Consider the following 24,639-nt stretch of genomic DNA (forward strand, 5'->3'; position numbering starts at 1 on the left):
TATTTCATATTTAATTTCCTTTATTTCATATTTAATTAAACTTTTAATTATCGCACTTTTATTTATTGTTATTGTATTTAATTGCACTTTTAATTTTCGTACTTTTTAATTATCGCAATTTTATTTTATCGCACTTTTATTTATCGCAATTTCATTATCGTTATTTACTTTACGCTTTAAATTAAGTCTTTTTATTTATTTAATATTTTACATTAGGTTTTAACTGCGACTAAAGTTTTAAAATCGACAAACCGGTCATTAAACGGTAAAAACCCCTTTTATAATAATAATAATACTACTTATATATATATATATATATATATTTATACAAATATAGTTTTTAAAAAATATAGCGTTAAACTTGGCTCGTTCCCTGTAGACGAACCGGACTTACTAAAAACTACACTACTGTACGATTAGGTACACTGCCTATAAGTGTTGTAGCAAGGTTTAGGTATATCCACTCTATAAATAAATAAATAACTTGTGTAAAATTGTATCGTATTTAATAGTATTTCGTTGTAAAAAATAATACTATTTCCTAGTACACCACGCACACATCAAGTATTTTTGGTGCCACTGCCGGGGACAACACTTAACGCCGAAGCGAGACGCTATATATATAAAAAAAAATTAGTTTTTACGTTATTTTTGTAAAAATATATTTACATAAGTTTTAAATATCAAAAATATAAAAACATAAAAAAATATATATCTTTAAGTCAAAAAAAGAAGAAGGTATTTTTAGTTATAAAATACTAATAAGTTATTTTATAAGTTTTAGTTATATTATAAAACATTTTCTATAAAATAAAAACAGAAAATTAAAAAACAAAACATAAAAAGTAAAAAAAAAAATATAAAAAAACTGAGCCTGCATAAAAATCGACCTTAATCTCATCTGAATCTGGAATATCCGCACTCGCGGTACTTTTTTCCAGCTAGGATCCGCACTCGCGGAGGTTTCTGACAGGTCAACACAACTAGCATTAATTACAAAATTAGGGTTAATTTTATTATTATTAATATTAATTAGGGTTTTAATTAAATTAATATTTAGTTTAAGTTTTTAATTTATTTGTATTATTAAGTTATAATTAGTTTTATTAAATATATAAACTAATACTTTTATAAAATATTAATATAAAAATAATATTTTTATAAAAATTGTACTTTTTACAACTATAAGTTTTATTTTTAAAATTTCGTATCTTTTTTTAATTGTTTATTTGTAATATTTGTAATTTTCGCTCGTATTTAGTTTTAAGTCATAGTTTTTGCCATAGTTATTTTTATTTCTAGATTTTTAGGCTTTGCTGTAAAATCTCTTAAGTGCTTTTTCTTTAGACTAAGATTTAGGTGCTTTAAAATTTTGCGACGCCTTTTTAAGTTTTAGTACCTTTTTAAGTTATTGCCATTTTGGATTTAGTTTTTCTTTTAAGCTTTAATATTTTTAGACGCAACTTTTAATTCTTAGTTTTTAGTTCCTTTTTAAGTTTCGACGCGCTACTTTCTTATTTTTATTTTTCGACACTTTTTATTTTTCGACGCGCTCTTTTTCTTTCTTATTTCTCGCCGATCTAGTTTTTAGGACTTAGATTTTTTCTATTTCTTATCTAAAATTTCTTTAAATTTCAAAACGAAAAATTATTTTAAAGTGGTTAAATTGATAGACATCAAAATTTTCTGGTTCGTAGTAATAGTTGGATTTGTACGTGGACCGAGTTACTTGAGCCAAACAGTACTCAATTATATTGAGACCAAACGAATCCTGCCCCTCTGCTGCATCTTTTGGCTATTTGAAACGTGGGCAAAATCAGAAAAGTCTATTAATTTGATAACTTATATAATTTTTCTTCCTTTTTAAAAACTAATAGGATATTCAGTGAATGCACCGAGCAAAACGTTCACCACCTTTTGTACGTTCACCACCTGTAACTCGATCAAGACATCTAGCAAATATTGTCGCCATTGATTTTTCTTTAGAATCTTCATCTAGTCGACCAAGTACTCCAATTCAAATTTCCGATAATCCATTTTTTGAACCCGACCTCACAATTGAGAATCCGGAGAATATTCAGGGACGATTCCGAGATCCTGAACCATTAATCTTTCCTCCGGAACCACCAATCATTCAAACAGAGATTGTTGAGGAACGAACCATTAAATCAGAATCCTCTAGTGATTCAGATTCAACAAATTCAATCATGGAGAATCTGGAACCTCTAAGTATGGAAGACCGAATGAGAGCTAAACACACTGGCCAAGGTCACGCAATTACTCAACCTGACATTAATGAGACAGATTATGAAATCAAGGGAAAAATCCTACACATGGTAACAAATCAATGCCAATTTAGTGGTGCGCCAAAAGAAGATCCAAATGAACATCTTCGTACCTTTAATAGGATCTGCACTCTATTTAAAATCAGAGAAGTGGAGGATGAATAGATATATCTCATGTTATTTCCCTGGACTTTAAAGGGAGAAGCCAAAGATTGGTTGGAATCGTTACCTGAAGGGGCGATTGATACATGGGACGTTTTAGTTGAAAAATTTCTTAAACAATTCTTTCCGGCATCTAAAGCCGTAAGACTTCAAGGAGAAATTGTTACGTTCACACAGAAGCCAAACGAAACTCTATATGAGGCGTGGACAAGATTTGGAAAGTTATTAAGAGGATGTCCGCAACATGGTTTAGACACTTGTCAAATAGTACAAATATTCTACCAAGGATGCGACATTACAACAAGAAAAGACATCGACATAGCAGCTGGTGGTTCCATTATGAAGAAAACTGAAACTGACGCTTATAAGATTATTGATAACACTGCTTCCCACTCACATGAGTGGCATCAAGAGAAAGATATCATTAGATCATCTAAAGCAGCTAGAGCCGATTCTAGCGATGACTTTGATTCCATTTCTGCAAAGATAGATGCTGTCGAGAGACGAATGGAAAAGATGACTAAAGATATCCACTCAATACGAATTAGTTGTGAGCAGTGTGGAGGACCACATTTGACAAAAGATTGTCTCAGTATTGAACTAACAGTGGAACAAAGAGAGAATGTTTCATACATAAACCAAAGGCCTGGAAATAATTATCAACCGCCAAGACCAATATACAATCAAAACCAGAATTATAACCGAAATGTTCCATACAACAACCAACAAGGTCCAAGTAATCAACAAGTATCCAATAATACTTACAATCAGCAAAGACCTAATTTTCAAAATAAACCACCACAAACCGATGATAAAAAGCCAAATTTAGAAGACATGATGTCGAAGCTATGATGTTATGCGAGGCGTATATGAAATAGTGTATATTTTACTAGGAAAAACTATTAAATACGATACAATTTTACACAAGATATTTATTTATTTATAGAATGGATATACCTAAACCTTGCTACAACACTTATAGGCAGTGTACCTAATCGTACAGTAGTGTAGTTTTTAGTAAGTCCGGTTCGTTCCACAGGGAAATCTTTAAACAAAGCTTAACGCTATATTAGTTTTAATTTATAAAAATACAAATATATATATAAGTAAAATTATTATTATAAAGGGGGGTTTTTACCGTTTAATGACCGGTTTGTCGATTTTTAAAACTTTAGTCGCAGTTAAAACCTAATGTAAAATATTAAATAAATAAATGACTTAATTTAAAGCGTAAAATAAATAACGATAATGAAATTGCAATAAATAAAAGTGCGATGAAATAAAATTGCGATAATTAAAAAGTGCGATAATTAAAAGTGCAATTAAATACAATGACAATAAATAAAAATGTGATAATTAGAAGTGCAATTAAATATGAAAATAAAGGAATTATGCTTATTTAAACTTCCGTAATCATGATGTTTGACGTGTTGATTTTAGTTTTATGCCTATGGGTTAATTGTTCTTTATCCTGAATTATTTAATATGTCCATCTGGTTTTTGTCCATAACAGTCCATCGGTCATAAATTTAAAGTGCGAGTGTCCTCGTCAAATTATCTTTATATCCGAAGTTAAATATTCCAACTAATTGGGGACTTAAACTGTAACAAAGTCTTAATACTTTGTTTAATAATTACACCAGGATATCGACTGCGTGTAACCCAAGGTTTTAATATTTTGTTAACAATTACGCCAAGTGTCCTTGTACATAATTTCACCCATGTTTTAATAATTCCATAGGCTATTAATCCATTCTCGTGTCCGGTTAAATGAACGATTATTCGTACATATAAATATCCCGCCCATCGTGTCCGATCGAGTGAATATGGTTATTTATAGGTACGTCCAATTGTAAATCTTTATATTAAAATTAACAAACTATCATTTAGTTAAACAAATATAAAGCCCATTAATAGCCCATAGTCTAATTTCCACAAGTGTCGTTCTTTTGTCCAAACCCCAATTATGGTACAAAATCCAATTACCCAATTTTAGTATTTTTAGCCTAACATCATGATTACTTCGTTTTAAATAAGCATAATAATAACTTAGCTACGAGACATTAAATTAAAAAGGTTGAACATAACTTACAATGATTAAAAATAGCGTAGCGTTACACGGACAGATTTTCGATTTACACCCTTACAACATTCGCTAACATACCCTTATTATTAGGATTAAAATTAAAATTAAAATTAAAATTATAATATATATATATATATATATATATATATATATATATATATATATATATATATATATATATCTTACGTATGAATGAAGAAGAAAAAGATGTAAGTAATCCGTCGAATTGCATGGCCTTTTATAGATGGATTTCTGATTTCGTGGGCTCCGCGAGTGAGGCCTTTTTGGGCTTTATAAGCTCCGCAAGTGTGGAGCTGTGGAATCCAGCTCACACAAGTTTGGCTCCTAGCTTGCCGACGGATTTTATTATATAAATATAATATAAATATATAATTTATATAATTAATTATATATTATATTATATTTATATACATAATTAATTTGTAACTTTCGGTCCGTTGCGTCGTACGTTGAAAGTTGGTTCATGTCTCGGTTCCGGATTTTTGAACGTCCTTTCGTATAATTTAATATCTTGTACTTTACGTTTTGCATCTTGTACTCTTGTAATTTTGAGACGTTTCTCATCAATAATTTGAACCTCTTTGCTTGTACTTTGTACTTTTTAGCTTTTTGGTCGTTTGCTTCTTCAATTCGTCGAATCTGTCTTTTGTCTTCACCTTTTAATATTTAAACTAATATTCCTTGTAAATAGGACAACTGCAACTAAAAGCTTGTCTTTCTTGAGGGATAATGTGATGAAATATATGTTCGTTTTTAGCATTATCAAGCTAGTTGATTCTCAAACTCAGTTTTTCACATCTCAGAAACAAACGAATAAACAAAATGCTCAAGCATTTAGAAATCAACAAGCTTCTATTCAAAATCTGGAACAAGAAGTAAGCAACCTAGCAAGGTTGATAGGTGAAAGAAAACCGGGAAGTCTACCTAGTGATACAAATGCTAACCCCCAGAATGAAACAGCTAAAGCCATTACCACAAGAAGTGGTATTACACTTAAACCACCTGAAATACCTGTAATTTCTGATGAAGTTATTCCTACTCCACAAGAACCACAATCTGAACAAGATAAGGAAAAAGAACCGGTAGTTGAAAAGGTTAATGAAGATAACACAGTTAAGGCTAAACCTTATGTTAAACCATACCAACCACCACTTCCTTACCCGAGTAAAATGAGAAAAGAGAGACTTGAAGCCGAGCAATCCAAATTCTTGGATATGTTTAAACAGATAAATGTCAATCTTCCTTTCATTGATGTGATTTCAGGAATGCCTAGATATGCTAAATTTCTGAAAGATCTAATCACAAATAGAAAGAAAATGGAAGAACTCTCGGCTGTTACTATGAATGCTAATTGTTCTGCAGTGCTGTTGAAAAGATACCAGAAAAATTATCAGATCCAGGAAGTTTCACAATTCCATGTTTTCTGGGTAGTCTTAGTTCAATAGAAGCATTGGCAGACTTAGGTGCTAGTATAAATTTAATGTCGTATTCACTATACGTTAAACTAGACCTTGGAGAATTGAAACCAACACGAATAAGCATACAACTAGCCGATCGATCAGTAAAATATCCTAGAGGGATAATGGAGAACATGCTAGTTAAAGTTGGTACTTTAGTATTTCCAGTAGATTTTGTTATTCTGGACATGGAAGAAGATTCTCGAGTACCTCTCATATTAGGAAGACCATTCTTAAACACGGCCAAAGCAATAATAGACGTGTTTGGTAAGAAACTGACCCTAAGTATAGAGGACGAGAGTGTTACCTTTTCAGTTAATAGGGCCATGCAACAACCGCAATCTGCAGATGATACATGTTATTATATTCAAACTATAGAATCACATGCAGAATTGTTAGAAGAATTTCCAGAATTACAAGGAACAGGAGAATGTTCTTTAGGAGAAGGAACTGAACCAATTGATGAAACTGAAATGTTAGCTACACTTATGGCTAATGGATATGAACCAACAATAGAAGAAATTCAAATGCTAAAAGATGAAGACAGATATCGATATAAATCATCGATAGAAGAACCACCGACATTAGAGTTAAAGCCACTTCCAAACCATTTGGAATATGCTTATTTACATGGTGAATCTGAATTACCTGTAATAATATCGTCTTCTCTTACTGAAAATGAAAAATCTAAACTCATTTCTGTGCTAAAAGCTCATAAACTAGCCATTGCATGGAAGATTCATGACATTAAAGGAATAAGTCCTTCGTATTGCACACATAAAATCCTTATGGAAGAAGGTCATAAAGCGTATGTGCAACGCCAACGAAGACTAAATCCTAATATGCAAGATGTTGTTAAGAAAGAAATTATTAAACTGCTGGATGCAGGTTTAATATATCCAATCTCTGATAGTCCATGGGTAAGCCCAGTTCAATGCGGACCTAAGAAGGGTGGCATGACTGTCATCACAAATGAGAAAAATGAGCGTATTCCTACTAGGACTGTAACAGAATGGCGTGTTTGTATTGATTATAGAAAATTAAATGACGCCACCAGAAAAGATCACTTTCCCTTACCTTTCATTGATTAAATGTTGGAAAGATTAGCCAGAAATAGTTACTATTGTTTTCTTGATGGTTTTTCCTGATATTTTCAAATTCCAATAGTACCCGAGGACCAAGAGAAAACCACGTTCACGTGCCCTTATGGTACTTTTGCTTACAAACGCATGCCATTTGGACTTTGCAACGCCCCTACAACCTTTCAAAGGTGCATGATGGCGATCTTTCACGACATGATAGAAGAATGCATGGAAGTTTTCATGGATGACTTTTCAGTCTTCGGTGATACTTTTGAAACATGTCTAGTTAATCTTGAACGAATGCTTATTAGATGCGAACAATCAAATCTAGTTCTTAATTGGGAGAAATGCCATTTCATGGTCAAAGAAGGCATCGTTCTTGGACATAAAATCTCAAAGGAAGGAATTGAAGTGGATAGAGCTAAAGTAGATGTAATTGCTAAACTTCCACATCCCACCAATGTTAGAGGAGTTAGGAGTTTTCTAGGGCATGCCGGTTTTTACCGACGTTTCATAAAAGATTTTTCTAAAATTTCCACTCCTATGAATAAACTCCAAGAAAAGGATGCTCCATTCATCTTTTCAGATGAATGCATCAAATCTTTTAATATACTTAAAGAAAAACTCACTAATGCGCCGATCATGATAACTCCAAATTGGAATCTACCGTTTGAACTTATGTGCGATGCAAGTGATTTTGCAATGGGAGCCGTTTTAGGACAAAGGATTGAAAAACGATTTCAACCTATATATTATGCTAGTAAGATGTTACAAGGGGCACAAATGAATTACACAACTACTAAAAAAGAACTCCTTGCTATTGTCTTTGCTTTTAACAAATTTCGTTCATATCTTGTTCTAGCTAAAACGGTGGTCTATACCGACCATTCTGCTCTTAGATACCTATTTTAAAAACAAGATGCCAAACCAAGATTAATCCTTTGGATCTTACTCTTACAAGAGTTTGATATTGAAATCCGAGATAAAAAGGGAGCAGAAAATCTCGCCGCTGATCATCTTTCTCGTCTAGAAAATCTCAAATTAGAAGTTCTAAATGAATTGGCCATACAAGACAACTTTCCTGATGAATATCTATTGAAGATAGATTATAATGAAATTCCATGGTTTGCAGACTATGCAAACTACTTAGTATGTGGATTCCTTGAAAAAGGGTTGTCGTACCAAAAACGAAAGAAATTCTTTAGTGATATAAAACACTATTTTTGGGAAGATCCACATTTGTTTAAAAGTTGTCCCGATGGAATAATACGCCGATGTGTATTCGGAGATGAAGCTAGTCAAATCTTATACCATTGTCACACAGGACCAACAGGAAGGCATTATGGGCCTCAACTTACAGCAAGAAAAGTTTATGATGCTGGATTCTATTTGCCTACAATTTTCAAAGACGCACACCTTCTTTGCAAATCCTGTGATGCTTGTCAAAGGGCCGGAAAGATAAGTCAACGTGATGAAATGCCATAAAATGTCATTCAAGTATGTGAAGTATTTGACATTTGGGGTATTGACTTTATGGGTCCATTTCCAAAATCTCATAATAATCTCTATATTCTCGTTGCCATTGATTATGTATCTAAATGGGCGGAAGCACAAGCTCTCCCAACTAACGATGCACGAGTTGTAGTCACCTTTTTAAAACGTCTTTTTGCAAGGTTCGGAACACCGAAAGCTTTAATAAGTGATCGGGGTACTCATTTCTGTAATAATCAACTTGAGAAAGTTCTCAAAAGATATGGAGTAACTCATAAAATTTCCACTGCATATCATCCACAAACAAGTGGACAAGTTGAAAATACCAACCGAGCTTTAAAACGTATTCTAGAGAAAACCGTAGGATCAAATCCGAAGGAATGGTCCATTAAATTGGAGGATGCACTCTGGGCTTTTAGAACAGCCTACAAAACTCCGATTGGAACCACACCTTTTAGACTCATTTACGGAAAAGCATGTCATCTTCCAGTAGAAATTGAACACAAAGCATTTTGGGCTTTGAAGACATGTAATCTTGATTTACATGAAGCTGGACGTCTACGGTTAAGTCAATTAAACGAATTAGAAGAATTAAGACATGAAGCATATGAAAATTCCTTAATCTATAAGGAAAGAACGAAGAAATGGCATGATAAAAGAATCAGAAGTTCAAAAGAATTTAAAGAAGGAGACAGAGTTCTTCTTTTCAATTCACGATTCAAGCTATTTCCTGGAAAATTGAAATCAAGATGGTCTGGACCATTCATAGTCAAAAGAGTTTTCCCATATGGAACAGTAGAGTTAATAAATTCAAATGTGATTGAATTTAAAGTTAATGGTCACATAGTTAAACATTACATACATGGTCCGATAGAAGTTGACAATGAAGTCAATCATAATTTCACCACCCAAGAAAACCCTAAAAATGAAAACATAAATATGTTATCAACAACATATGAAAAATCAAAATTGGAAAATAGGGAGGATTCAAATTGGAGTGATGAAGAAGAATTCTTATACAAACCTCCCATTCCAAGAAATGAAGAAAAATGTGAACAAGAAGTTCAAATAGAAGTGAAAGAACCAAGAAAAGAACACCCGAAAAAGGTTTACAAACCAACTCGACTTACTAAAACAAGAGACCCGGGTGAATTTATCATTTCTTGCTTGCTTAATGATGGTGCTGTATATAATGGACTCGCAGATTTAGGAGCAAGTGCAAATATTATGCCTCTTTCCTTATACAAAAGATTAGGTATGGGTAAATTAAAACCAACCAAAATAGGTGTTCAATCATTTGACCTAACCATTAAACACCCGGTTGGAATATCAAATAATTTACTTGTTAACGTGGGAAGTTTGACCTTTGTTGCAAACTTCATAGTGATTAATATGGAGGAAAACCTTGATATTCCTCTAATTTTAGGTCGCCCATTTTTAGAAACCACCGAGGCATTCATTGATGTAAGAGAAGGTAGAATGACACTTAGGGATGATGATAAATCGATCACCTTTGTGAACCGAAAGTTTAGATCTTCACCAACCAAAACTGTTAGACCAATAAAAACGCATAAGTGTGGTGAAGATGAAGAAACACTTAATGATGATCCGATCACAAAGAACCCCGTTGATGATAAGAAATTAGATGAACCCGTTTTTAACAGTTCAACGAAGAAACTTTATAAATGGATTCACGATGCTAAGATTAAGGGAAACTTTAAGTTATGTAACCTATTAATATCCAATTTATTGCCAAAAGAAAAGGCGATGTTAGTTGAATTTGTGAAAGCTACGGAGGAAATCAACAAATGGATTGAAGAAAAAGTCAGAGATATGCAAATTGTTGATAATCCAATTGAAAATAACGTTAATCACAATTTCAACACCACATCTAACTAAGTGTGGGGAGGTTCGAATCTTTTTAGGGTAATGTGTATTTCTGTTAGAGTTAGATGTTCTGTTTTCATGTAGTTCTCGAGAATGGAATCCGAATGGTCTTTCTCCAGCAGACCCTAAAGAACTAGTCTTCTCCCCCCATTCTGAATTTTTTTTTTTTTTTAGGTTTTATGAGATGAAGACTTCCTGTGAATTAAACCATGGTCTAATGCTACACGCTTTAATTACTAAATGTAATAATGACACCCTTCCAAGTGAAATAGTATCATTAATCAGAGGTAAATTGGACGGAGTAAGAAAAGAATCCAGGAACGAAAATAATAAGTTACAGTTTGGTAAAGGAAAATCAAAATCCGTAGTGAAAAGAAGAGCACGACACATTGAAAGATGTCACAAATGCGGAAAATGGTCACACGAAGAAAAATGCTCGACGAATCAGACATATTCCAATACCGAGTTTGTTACTTTATGCAGAGATGGGCCGTTCATATATTTAGAAGAAAAAACGTTGAATGCTCGAGGTTACGCCTATGTAGCTATGGAAAACCAATTAGTCCGACTATCTTATGAGTGGGCTAAAGCAGGTCACTAAGAATTCTATTTCACAGGTAAGTATGTACAGTTTTTATTTTTATTTTTATTATTATTTTTAACCTTTTGATAATAAACGCTAAATCGTTCGCTATAAAGTATTAAATTGGTATTCAATAAAATTAGGTTTTGCGACCGAAATTATTGATATCATACAAAAATTTATTACATCACTGCGAAATTTACCGTTTATTCTTAAGGTATAAATATCTTTAATCAATCAACCCAAAATATTTCAGAAATTCGTCAGGAGTAAAACTAGGTAAAATAGCCGAAATTACTTTACCGAAAAAAGGGGCGTATATTTTTGATAATATTTGATTGATTAAAGTGGGATAAAAGACCAAAAAAGATTTTTAATTTTATTTTTACTTTGTTTTTAAAATTAATATTAAATTAATATTGTAAAACTTTTAAAAATCAATATATTTAAAATTGTAAATATTAATATAAGTTTGTATGTATAAAAACAAAAATATAATATAAGTTTGGTGTGAATTTTTAATAATAATATGAATTTTTAATTTTATGCATTTTAAATTTAAGTTTGGTGTGAATTTAAAAAACAAAAATTTACTTTATTTCGTTAAGTTAAAAATATGATTTTTAAAATTCGACGTGAGTTGAAGACTAGGTCATTGAACCGAAATTGCTCTACCCAAGGGAGGGACGAGAACTTTTATTATCATTATTTTTAATCTTATTGAATTAAAGTATGCCAAAAACATTAGAAAATCCAAAAATCTTTGCTTTTAAAATAACGCTTTAAAATGACGAAATTTTAAAATTTTGTTGAGGGACGGACTAGGTTAACGTACCGAAACAACCTCGTCCTAAAAAGGAAAACAAAATTTTAAATTAATCAAGTAATTGTTTTATTAATAAAAGTTTTTTTTATTAAAAAAAAAAAAGCAGTCGCGGTACTTTGTGGGTACCTACCACCGCACTCGCGGAGGTCTGGAAACCCAACCCAGATAAACTGGTCGAACAGACCAGTTTCCACACACCCCATCTCATTTTTTTTTTTTGCGAAAAACCCACAAAACCACTCCCAAAATCGCGATTTTTCACCGATAAACATCAAATTTTTTGCTAAAATCATGTTGATAAGGATGCTACCAAGAAGTTACTCAAGAAAATCGGTAATTTCTACATCTAAACACCCTTTAATTCGGATTATTAGTGTTCTTGAACAAGAATATACCTAATTTGATTTTGATGATTTCTAGTGTAATTGTGTTTAAATTGATTGTATATTGTGCATGTATAACCTAGATTGATGCTATTTAACATGATTAGAAGACTTAAACTTCAAATTTTGAGTAATCTAGGGTTTGTGTTCTTGAGCAAAATTGGGGCTTTTTGATATAAACGGGTTATGGCCGAATTTTGTTGTTAGTTTATACTAAATTGAGTAGTGTAACATGTTTAGGTTGCTAAATAATCAAAACTTTGATACTAAACATGATTTTCAAGAATTAAAGTGGACTTTTTGAGTCAAAAATGCATGAACTCAATTTAATTGATATGAATGCCAATTGGAACTTGTTTAATTACTAGTAATGATTATTTTGACATGTTATTTGAGATAAAAGCTAAAGATCATTGTATACATTCTCATATATGTTCATTTGTAAAAGTGTAGAATTGTTAATATTATGAAAATGTGTATAAAGTTTAATATAGATTAAACATGTCATTGTAATTATTTTGATTTATGATTTTGCTAACACTAATGCATATTTGGATGCACAAAAATTGTGTTTGATATGTTTTGCAGACTGAAAGGGGTGAATCTTCATCCGCATCTCAGGCTCACAATGCTCCTCCTGAGAATGCAGCAGAACAGGAGATTAATGACCTATATAGACAAGAACTACCACATCAATACATTCCATATTCAAATATAGAATTGGCAGATTTACATCCTAATTTAAGGTTTGATCGACATTGGATAGATTATCCAAAATACCAGAGGAAGTTGCACACCCTTCAGTCTAATGTTGTTGTAGTACCTAGAGTCATAGATTGGGAACCATTAGAAACAGTTGGATTAGCCGGTCCAATCAAAGAATTACTTACACAAAGGTATGGTAATTCTACTTTCACTGATTGGGAACGTTTGTTTAATATACGTAGGCGTGTATATAGAGAATGGTGTGTGGAGTTATTGTGTAGTATTGAAATAAATGATCGGGTATTTACCTTAACCGATCGTAGTTTTATTAGATTTTTATTAGGAGGAGTGATGCGCCATATGTCTCTACTAGACATGGCTCAGGCTTTGTGTATATATCGCCTGAGGAGTTGGCATCTATTGATTGTTAAGGGTTGATACTTAATGGTAGGAGAATTGATGAGAATTTTGATATGAATGGTGTATGGAGTAGAATGACTAGGCATACCCGATTTCGTGGGGGGAATAACTCTTACACTGATATTGATAGAGCTGAGCTAAGAGTAATCCATAGGTTCTTAGCAAATTCGATTACACAGCGAGGTAAGAACAAAGAGAAAGTAAATGAGAATGATTTATTTTATCTCATGTGTATTCGAGACCCACAAAGCGCTGTGAGTATACCTTATTGTGTGGGTTATTATTTATCAGCTATAGTTAAGAGTATACGGCCTAATGGGATAATAGGAGGTGGTATCTTTGTTACCCTAATTGCTGAGTATCTCGGTGTCGATAGAAATCGGGGGGGATTAATAATTGAAGCACCGGAACCCCGTGATACAATTGGTTTAAAAGTATATCATGGTGCTAAGGTTTTAAAGAAAAAACATAACGCTGCAGCACCATATGAGGGCTCGCACCCACAGGTCGAAAGAGATCAGCAGCAAGGTAACGCGGGAGGGGGGAATGAGATGATAGAAATGCAACTTTTTATGGCTCATCATGAGTATGAAATGGCTAGACAACGAGCATTTCAAGATTGACAGTATCATCAAAACCAAATCATGAGTCATCGTGCACACATAAATGCAACTTACATTGCGACTCCAATGCTCGTATTTCCTCCTTGGACTATACAGACCCGACCACCGTACCCTACATATGACCCAGCTCAAGCATTCTACAGTACATACGGCTATGAATGGGATCCATACTGGCACCAGCCTTATCAACCCTGATTTTTTTTATTTTTTATTTATTTATTTGATAACTTGTAATTTTATACTTTTAATATTTCTTTTGATATTTTAATAGTTTTTATTTTCTAACTTTTATTATTAGATTTTTAATAATTTTTGAATGTGGGGTGATATACCCAACTTAAAAAATATGTATATATATGTTTGTAGTTTTTCTCATGTACAAAACAGGGTAAAACAGCGCATTTTCAAAGACTGACATTAAGTTCAGCAAAAGCTAGTACTTTTGACGACAAAACGAAAAACAAATGTGATGTAACAACAAGACGGAATGAACAAATGATGTGCACCATTTATCATTCAGCAAACAAACGCCAATATGTTTGGAAACTTTGGTAAAATTTAATCATTTTTCTACGCTAATCACCCTCAATAATTTAAATTGTTACTGATTTCTTGCAAATGAGGGCATTGCAAGATCTTAAGTGTGGGAAGGGGTTAAATTCTTTCGGATTTTTAAAATTTTTAACTTAAACAACCCTAGTCTTATATACTGACTACCCAATTCTAGTAAAATTTTTCAAAATTTTCAATTAAATGAACTCAAAATCATGTTTATACATATTTATGAACGCTAAAACTAGGTGTTAACACCGAAATTATTGTTACCTCAAAAAGGACATAAATTGAGAAACAAACCAAAATGTTAGAATTCATTTAAAATGAAATAGAGGACAATAAAAAGGCAAATAAAAGAAAATAAAAGCCAAGTGTGGGAAAAATTTACCAAGTTATTTAAAACATATATCACATATTTTTTTACAAATAACTGAAGATGCTTTTGCTTTGGACTAAACTAAAAAGTTTTACCCGATTTACTGTAAGAAAGATGGATCTACACGATGAATCAATTTCATCATTAAAAGGAAGTAAAGTCTTCCGAAAAAGACACGCGCTTCTTGATTTAGGTCATGAAGTTGTTGTCCAGACCAGCTGTTGGTTGACGAAAAATCTAGAAAAGTCATCACTAAAATCAGCAGGAAATCCACGGACCTCAGCATCAAACAGGGTCGCCAAGTGGTCAGACTTATCCTAACCATGAGAGGATCTGTCTCGTAAAATGGGGAGGACGCCGTGCAAATTAGCTTGATAAGACTAATGAATCAGATCCCCAGAAAGGATAATCTCCTTAAAGATTAAAAATTAGCTTTTAAGACTGATATTACTCAATCCTAGAGATTGATCTTAAAGATTGAGAATTACAAACTCATGAAATTCAATGATATCTAAACTCGAGATTGAACGAGAAAATATTTTGATCAAAATTACAAACCGATTTGTTTTCTGAAAACCCATTTTCAATGCGTTCATTACCATTGAACGTAAAATCCTAGGAATTGACCTGGAATTCATTAGGTCACCTGAACTAAATCGGGTGTCAACCGTAAGAACAGTGGTTGCATAGCATGGTCGAAGACAGGACCTTGTGCCAGACCGAAAAATTATAAGGGTGAGCTTTACTATTGCTCCTACCAAGGATAGTAATTGCATCCGACACGTTATAGACCATAATTAAAAGCATGTCAGGGGACATTGCCTTAACAGTTGCTTGTTCAACGCTTTCCTTTACAACCAGACGGTAGTTTATCGAAAGGTAATATACGGAACAAGTATACTGGACGTGTTACTTTCCCAATACAAGGTTAGCAAGTGGGTGACACAAAACCGTAAATTTTGAGCTAAAATTTTCAAATCTAAAACCCACCAAACCTACAAAAATATTTTGCAAACACCGGTGAAGGGTTATTCCGGAAAACCTATCTAGGGTAAAAGCTAGATTCAATTTTCAAAAGATCAAATATTTTCATAAAGATCCAATTTCCTTAAAGGATCTAAATTTTCATAGTCATGTGGGACTGTAAGCCACAACGTTACTACCATTGTTTATACCGCCGTATAGAAATCACTGATATACAAAGTGTGAAGAATAAAGAAGTGATTCTAGTATTTTTATTTCAAGACTATATTGCTTGAGGACAAGTAACGCTCAAGTGTGAGAATATTTGATAATGCTAAAAACGAACATATATTTCATAGCATTATCTCTCAAGAAAGACAAGCTTTTAGTTGCAATTATCCTATTTACAAGTGATATTCGTTTAAATAATAAAAGGTGAAGACAAAAGACAGATTCGACGAATTAAAGATGCAAACGACCAAAAAGCTCAAAAGTACAAAATACAATCAAAGTGGTTCCAATTATTGTTGAGAAACGTCTCGAAATTACAAGAGTACAAGACGCGAAACGCAAAATACAAGATATTAAATTGTACGCAAGGACGTTCGAAAATCCGAAACCGGGACCAAAGTCAACTCTCAACACTCGACGCGACGGACCAAAAATTTCAAGTCAACTATGCATAAGAATAAAATAATATATATAATTAATTATATATATTATTATATAATATAATTTTACGCAAACCACGTTTTGGATCTAATATCTGTGCTGTTTTCAGACCTCCGCACTCGCGGTACTTTTGTGAAGGAAACCTCAGCACTCGCGGAACTCTACAGTGCAACGTGGGCCTATAAAAGCCATCGAATTCTACACGAATTTTACATCTTTTTCCTTTCAATCTCTCACTCGTATATATATTTATATTTATATTATAATTTTAATTTTAATTTTAATTTCTAATAATAAGGGTATGTTAGCGAATGTTGTAAGGGTGTAAGTCGAATTTCTGTCCGTGTAACGCTACGCTATTTTTAATCACTGTAAGTTATGGTTAATGTTATTTTTAATTTAATGTCTCGTAGCTAAGTTATTATTATGCTTATTTAATGCCGAAGTAATCATGATGTTGGGCTAAATATTAAAATTGGGTAATTGGGCTTTGTACCATAATTGGAGTTTGGACAAAAGAACGACACTTGTGGAAATTAGACTATGGGCTATTAATGGGCTTTATATTAACTAAATGATACCTCGTTAATTTAATATATAGACTTATAATTTGACGTATTTATATATAACCACATACGCTTGACTGGGTACGGTGGGCGGGATATCTATAAATACCAATAATTGTTCATTTTACCGGATACGGAATTGGATTAATAGTTAATATACTTGTTGAAACAGGGGTGGATTACATTCAAGGGTAATTGGTGTAATTGTTAACAAAGTAGTAAAACCTTGGTTTACACGCAGTCGATAACCTGGTGTATTCATTAAACAAAGTATTAAGACCTTGTTACAATTCGAATCCCCAATTAGTTGGAATATTTGACTTCGGGAATAAGAATAATTTGACGAAGGCTTTCGCACTTTATATTTATGACTGATGGACTATTATGGACAAATTCGTATGGACATATTAAATAATCTAGGACAAAGAACAATTAACCCATGGGAATAAACTAAAAATCAACACGTCAAACATCATGATTACGGAAGTTTAAATAAGCATAATTCCTTTATTTCATATTTAATTTCCTTTATTTCATATTTAATTAAACTTTTAATTATCGCACTTTTATTTATTGTTATTGTATTTAATTGCACTTTTAATTTTCGTACTTTTTAATTATCGCAATTTTATTTTATCGCACTTTTATTTATCGCAATTTCATTATCGTTATTTACTTTACGCTTTAAATTAAGTCTTTTTATTTATTTAATATTTTACATTAGGTTTTAACTGCGACTAAAGTTTTAAAATCGACAAACCGGTCATTAAACGGTAAAAATCCTCTTTTATAATAATAATAATACTACTTATATATATATATATATATATATATATATATATATATATATATATATATATATATATATTTATACAAATATAGTTTTTAAAAAATATAGCGTTAAACTTGGCTAGTTCCCTGTGGACGAACCGGACTTACTAAAAACTACACTACTGTACGATTAGGTACACTGCCTATAAGTGTTGTAGCAAGGTTTAGGTATATCCACTCTATAAATAAATAAATAACTTGTATAAAATTGTATCGTATTTAATAGTATTTCGTTGTAAAAATAATACTATTTCCTAGTACACCTCGCACACATCACGCGCCTCGTGTAACAGAGGGAAGCAATATGTTCATAAATCATAAGTAAGATTTCCCCTTTATCTTCATTATAACTTTTGTTTATCTATTGCACGAGCAATAACACCAACACCAACACCAACACCAACGTGAAAGACTATTTTTTTTATCCATGACTGTTCTTTCTAATATGTCATTCCTATACTGACCCAATTTGAAATGTCCCGTTCATATCAATTATAAACGTTTCATATTAATTGGTTTCGTTGCGAGGTTTTGACCTCTATATGAGACGTTTTTCAAAGACTACATTCGTTTTTAAAACAAACCATAACCTTTATTTTATCGATAAAGGTTTAAAACATTACGAAGATTATCAAATAATGATAATCTAAAATATAGCGTTTTCACTCGACCATTACATAATGGTTTACAATAATATTACACAATAACTTAAGTCTTCGAATGCAGTTTTTAAACAATATTATACAAGCATGCTGACTCCAATTCTTGTCCTTATTTTAGCATGCAACAGCGGAAGCTCTTAATAATCACCTGAGAATAAACATTCTTAAAACGTCAACAAAATGTTGGTGAGTTATAGGTTTAATCTATATATATCAAATTGTAATAATAATAGACCACAAGATTTCATTTTATAAACATAATCCTTAAGCAGAATCCTCTCGTCTGCATTAAGGTAAATGAAATGTCCCGTTCTTATTGATTAAAAACGTTCCATATTAATTGATTTCGTTGCGAGGTTTTGACCTCTATATGAGACGTTTTTCAAAGACTGCATTCATTTTAAAATAAACCATAACCTTTATTTCATCAATAAAGGTTTAAAAAGCTTTACGTAGATTATCAAATAATGATAATCTAAAATATCCTGTTTACACACGACTATTACATAATGGTTTACAATACAAATATGTTACAACGAAATAAGTTTCTTGAATGCAGTTTTTACACAATATCATACAAGCATGGACTCCAAATCTTGTCCTTATTTAAGTATGCGACAACGGAAGCTCTGAATAATCACCTGAGAATAAACATGCTTAAAAGGTCAACAAAAATGTTGGTGAGTTATAGGTTTAACCTATATATATCAAATCGTAACAATAGGCCACAAGATTTCATATTTCAATATACATCCCATACATAGAGATAAAAATCATTCATATGGTGAACACCTGGTAATCGACATTAATAAGATGCATATATTATAATATCCCCATCATTCCGGGACACCCTTCGGATATGATATAAACTTCGAAGTACTAAAGCATCCGGTACTTTGGATGGGGTTTGTTAGGCCCAATAGATCTATCTTTAGGATTCGCGTCAATTAGGGTGTCTGTTTCCAAATTCTTAGATTACCAGACTTAATAAAAAGGGGCATATTCGATTTCGATAATTCAACCATAGAATGTAGTTTCACGTACTTGTGTCTATTTTGTAAATCATTTATAAAACCTGCATATATTCTCATCCCAAAAATATTAGATTTTAAAAGTGGGACTATAACTCACTTTCACAGATTTTTTACTTCGTCGGGAAGTAAGACTTGGCCACTAGTTGATTCACGAACCTATAACAAATATGTACATATATATCAAAGTATGTTCAAAATATATTTACAACACTTTTAATACATTTTGATGTTTTAAGTTTATTAAGTCAGCTGTCCTTGTTAGTAACCTACAACTAGTTGTCCATAGTTAGATGTACAGAAATAAATCGATATATATTATCTTGAATCAATCCATGACCCAGTGTATACATATCTCAGTATTGATCACAACTCAAACTATATATATTTTGGAATCAACCTCAACCCTGTATAGCTAACTCCAACATTCACATATAGAGTGTCTATGGTTGTTCCGAAATATATATAGATGTGTCGACATGATAGGTCGAAACATTGTATACGTGTCTATGGTATCTCAAGATTACATAATATACAATACAAGTTGATTAAGTTATGGTTGGAATAGATTTGTTACCAATTTTCACGTAGCTAAAATGAGTAGTTTTTACCAATTTTGTTTTGCTCGCCATTTCTTTGTTTCTAATCCGTTTTGAGTGATTTAAGCGGCCACGGTTTCGTATTGAACTTGACTTTATGAAACTAAACAAGAAAGGTATAGGTTTATAGTTGGAAATACAAGTTACAAGTCGTTTTTGAAAGAGGTAGTCATTTTCGTCGAAAGAACGACATCTTGATGACTGTTTTGAAAAACATACTTTCACTTTGAGTTTAACCATGATTTTTGGATATGGTTTCATGTTCATAAGAAAAATCATTTTCCCAGAAGTATAGCTTTTAAATCAAAGTTTTTCATAGTTTTAAATTATCCAAACCAAAACAGCCCCCGGTTGTAACTACGACGGCGTAAATTCGGTTTTATGGTGTTTATCGTGTTTCCGGGTTTTAAATCGTTAAGTTAGCATATCATATAGATATAGATCATGTGTATAGTTGATTTTAAAAGTGTAGTTATAAGGATTAACTTTATTTGCGAACAAGTTTAGAATTAACTAAACTATGTTCTAGTGATTACTAGTTTACCACTTCGAATATGATAGCTTTTTATGTATGAATCGAATGATGTTATGAACATCATTACTAACTTAAGTTCCTTGGATAAACCTACTGGAAAAGAGAAAAATGGATCTAGCCTCAATGGATCCTTGGATGGCTCGAAGTTCTTGAAGCAGAATCATGACACGAAAAACAAGTTCAAGTAAGATCATCACTTGAAATAAGATTGTTATAGTTATAGAAATTGAACCAAAGTTTGAATATGATTATTACCTTGTATTATAATGATAACCTACTATAAGAAACAAATATTTCTTGAGGTTGGATGATCACCTTACAAGATTGGAAGTGAGCTAGCAAACTTGAAAGTATTCTTGATTTTATGTAACTAGAACTTGTAGAATTTATGAAGAACACTTAGAACTTGAAGTTAGAACTTGAGAGATATCAATTAGATGAAGAAAATTGAAGAATGAAAGTGTTTGTAGGTGTTTTTGGTCGTTGGTATATGGATTAGATATAAAGGATATGTAATTTTGTTTTCATGTAAATAAGTCATGAATGATTACTCATATTTTTGTAATTTTATGAGATATTTCATGCTAGTTGCCAAATGATGGTTCCCACATGTGTTAGGTAACTCACATGGGCTGCTAAGAGCTGATAATTGGAGTGTATATACCAATAGTACATACATCTAAAAGCTGTGTATTGTACGAGTACGAATACGGGTGCATACGAGTAGAATTGTTGATGAAACTGAACGAGGATGTAATTGTAAGCATTTTTGTTAAGTAGAAGTATTTTGATAAGTGTCTTGAAGTCTTTCAAAAGTGTATGAATACATATTAAAACACTACATGTATATACATTTTAACTGAGTCGTTAAGTCATCGTTAATCGTTACATGTAAGTGTTGTTTTGAGACCTTTAGGTTAACGATCTTGTTAAATATTGTTAACCTAAAGTTTATAATATCAAATGAGATTTTAAATTATTATATTATCATGATATTATGATATATTAATATATCTTAATATGATATATACATTTAAATGTCGTTACAACGATAATCGTTACATATATGTCTCGTTTCGAAATCCTTAAGTTAGTAGTCTTGTTTTTACTTATGTAGTTCATTGTTAATACACTTAATGATATATTTAATTATCATATTATCATGTTATATATAATATAACAATGTATTAATATGCTTCATATATATTTAGTAAGACGTGGTTATAACGATAATCGTTATATGTATCGTTTCGAGTTTCATACGTCAATAGTCTCCTTTTTAAGTATATAACTTATTGTTACTATTTTTAATGAGATACTTGATGATCATTATATCATGATAAACATATATATTTATTCATTTATGTATCATCATGTCATATACAACTTATAGCGTTCGTGAATCATTGGTCAAACTGGGTAATCAGACGTTTACAAAATTTCCGTTTCAATTAACCAAGTCTTAACAAGTTTGATTGCTTAACATATTGGAAACATTTAATCATGTAAATATATTTTTCATTAAACATATAATCATAGAAAGGTTCAGAAAAGTTCGGGTCACTACAGTACCTACCCGTTAAATAAATTTCGTCCCGAAATTTTAAGCGATTGGAGGTGTTGACGTATCTTCTGGAAATAAATGCGGGTATTTCTTCTTCATCTGATCTTCTCGTTCCCAGGTGAACTCGGGTCCTCTACGAGCATTCCATCGAACCTTAACAATTGGTATCTTGTTTTGCTTAAGTCTTTTAACCTCACGATCCATTATTTTGACGGGTTCTTCGATGAATTGAAGTTTTTCGTTGATTTGAATTTCATCTAACAGAATAGTGAGATCTTCTTTATCAAAACATTTCTTCAAATTCAAGACGTGGAAAGTGTTATGTACAGCAGCGAGTTGTTGAGGTAACTCAAGTCGGTAAGCTACTGGTCCGACACGATCAATAATCTTGAATAGTCCAATATACCTTGGATTTAATTTCCCTCGTTTACCAAATCGAACAACACCTTTCCAAGGTGCAACCTTAAGCATGACCATCTCTCCAATTTCAAATTCTATATCTTTTCTTTTAATGTCGGCGTAGCTCTTTTGTCGACTTTGGGCGGTTTTCAACCGTTGTTGAATTTGGATGATCTTCTCAGTAGTTTCTTGTATTATCTCCGGACCCGTAATCTGTCTATCCCCCACTTCACTCCAACAAATCGGAGACCTGCACTTTCTACCATAAAGTGCTTCAAACGGCGCCATCTCAATGCTTGAATGGTAGCTGTTGTTGTAGGAAAATTCTGCTAACGGTAGATGTCGATCCCAACTGTTTCTAAAATCAATAACACATGCCCGTAGCATGTATTCAAGCGTTTGTATCGTCCTTTCACTCTGCCCATCAGTTTGTGGATGATAGGCAGTACTCATGTCTAGACGAGTTCCTAATGCTTGCTGTAATGTCTGCCAGAATCTTGAAATAAATCTGTCATCCCTATCAGAGATAATAGAGATTGGTATTCCATGTCTGGAGACGACTTCCTTCAAATACAGTCGTGCTAACTTCTCCATCTTGTCATCTTCTCTTATTAGCAGGAAGTGTGCTGATTTGGTGAGACGATCAACTATTACCCAAATAGTATCAAAACCACTTGCAGTCCTTGGCAATTTAGTGATGAAATCTATGGTAATGTTTTCCCATTTCCATTCCGGGATTTCGGGTTGTTGAAGTAGACCTGATGGTTTCTGATGCTCAGCTTTGACCTTAGAACACGTCAAACATTCTCCTACGTATTTATCAACATCGGCTTTCATACCCGGCCACCAAAAATGTTTCTTGAGATCCTTGTACATCTTCCCCGTTCCAGGATGTATTGAGTATCTGGTTTTATGAGCTTCTCTAAGTACCATTTCTCTCATATCTCCAAATTTTGGTACCCAAATCCTTTCAGCCCTATACCGGGTTCCGTCTTCCCGAATATTAAGATGCTTCTCCGATCCTTTGAGTATTTCATTCTTTAAATTTCCCTCTTTTAAAGCTCCTTGTTGCGCCTCCTTTATTTGAGTAGTAAGGTTATTGTGAATCATTATATTCATAGATTTTACTCGAATGGGTTCTCTGTCCTTCCTGCTCAAGGCGTCGGCTACCACATTTGCCTTCCCCGGGTGATAACGAATCTCAAAGTCTTAATCATTCAACAATTCAATCCACCTACGCTGCCTCATATTCAGTTGTTTCTGATTAAATATGTGTTGAAGACTTTTGTGGTCGGTATATATAATACTTTTGACCCCATATAAGTAGTGCCTCCAAGTCTTTAATGCAAAACAACCGCGCCTAATTCCAAATCATGCGTCGTATAATTTTGTTCGTGAATCTTCAATTGTCTAGACGCATAAGCAATTACTTTCGTTCATTGCATTAATACACAACCGAGACCTTGCTTTGATGCGTCACAATAAATCACAAAATCATCATTCCCTTCAAGCAATGACAACATAGGTGCCGTAGTTAGCTTTTTCTTCAATAACTAAAACGCATTCTCTTGTTCATCCTTCCATTCAAATTTCTTCCCTTTATGCGTTAGTCCAGTCAAGGGTTTTACTATTCTGGAAAAGTCTTGGATGAACCTTCTGTAGTAACCAGCTAGTCCTAAAAACTGGCGTATGTGTTTCGGAGTTTTCGAGGTTTCCCAATTTTCAACAGTTTCGATCTTTGCCGGGTCCACCTGGATACCTTCTTTGTTCACTATGTGACCGAGGAATTGAACTTCTTCCAACCAAAATGCACACTTTGAAAACTTAGCCTACAGTTTTTCTTTCCTCAATACTTCTAGCACTTTTCTCAAATGT

The sequence above is a fragment of the Rutidosis leptorrhynchoides genome, chromosome 8 (assembly GCF_046630445.1).
Source record: "Rutidosis leptorrhynchoides isolate AG116_Rl617_1_P2 chromosome 8, CSIRO_AGI_Rlap_v1, whole genome shotgun sequence".
NCBI lineage: Eukaryota > Viridiplantae > Streptophyta > Magnoliopsida > Asterales > Asteraceae > Rutidosis > Rutidosis leptorrhynchoides.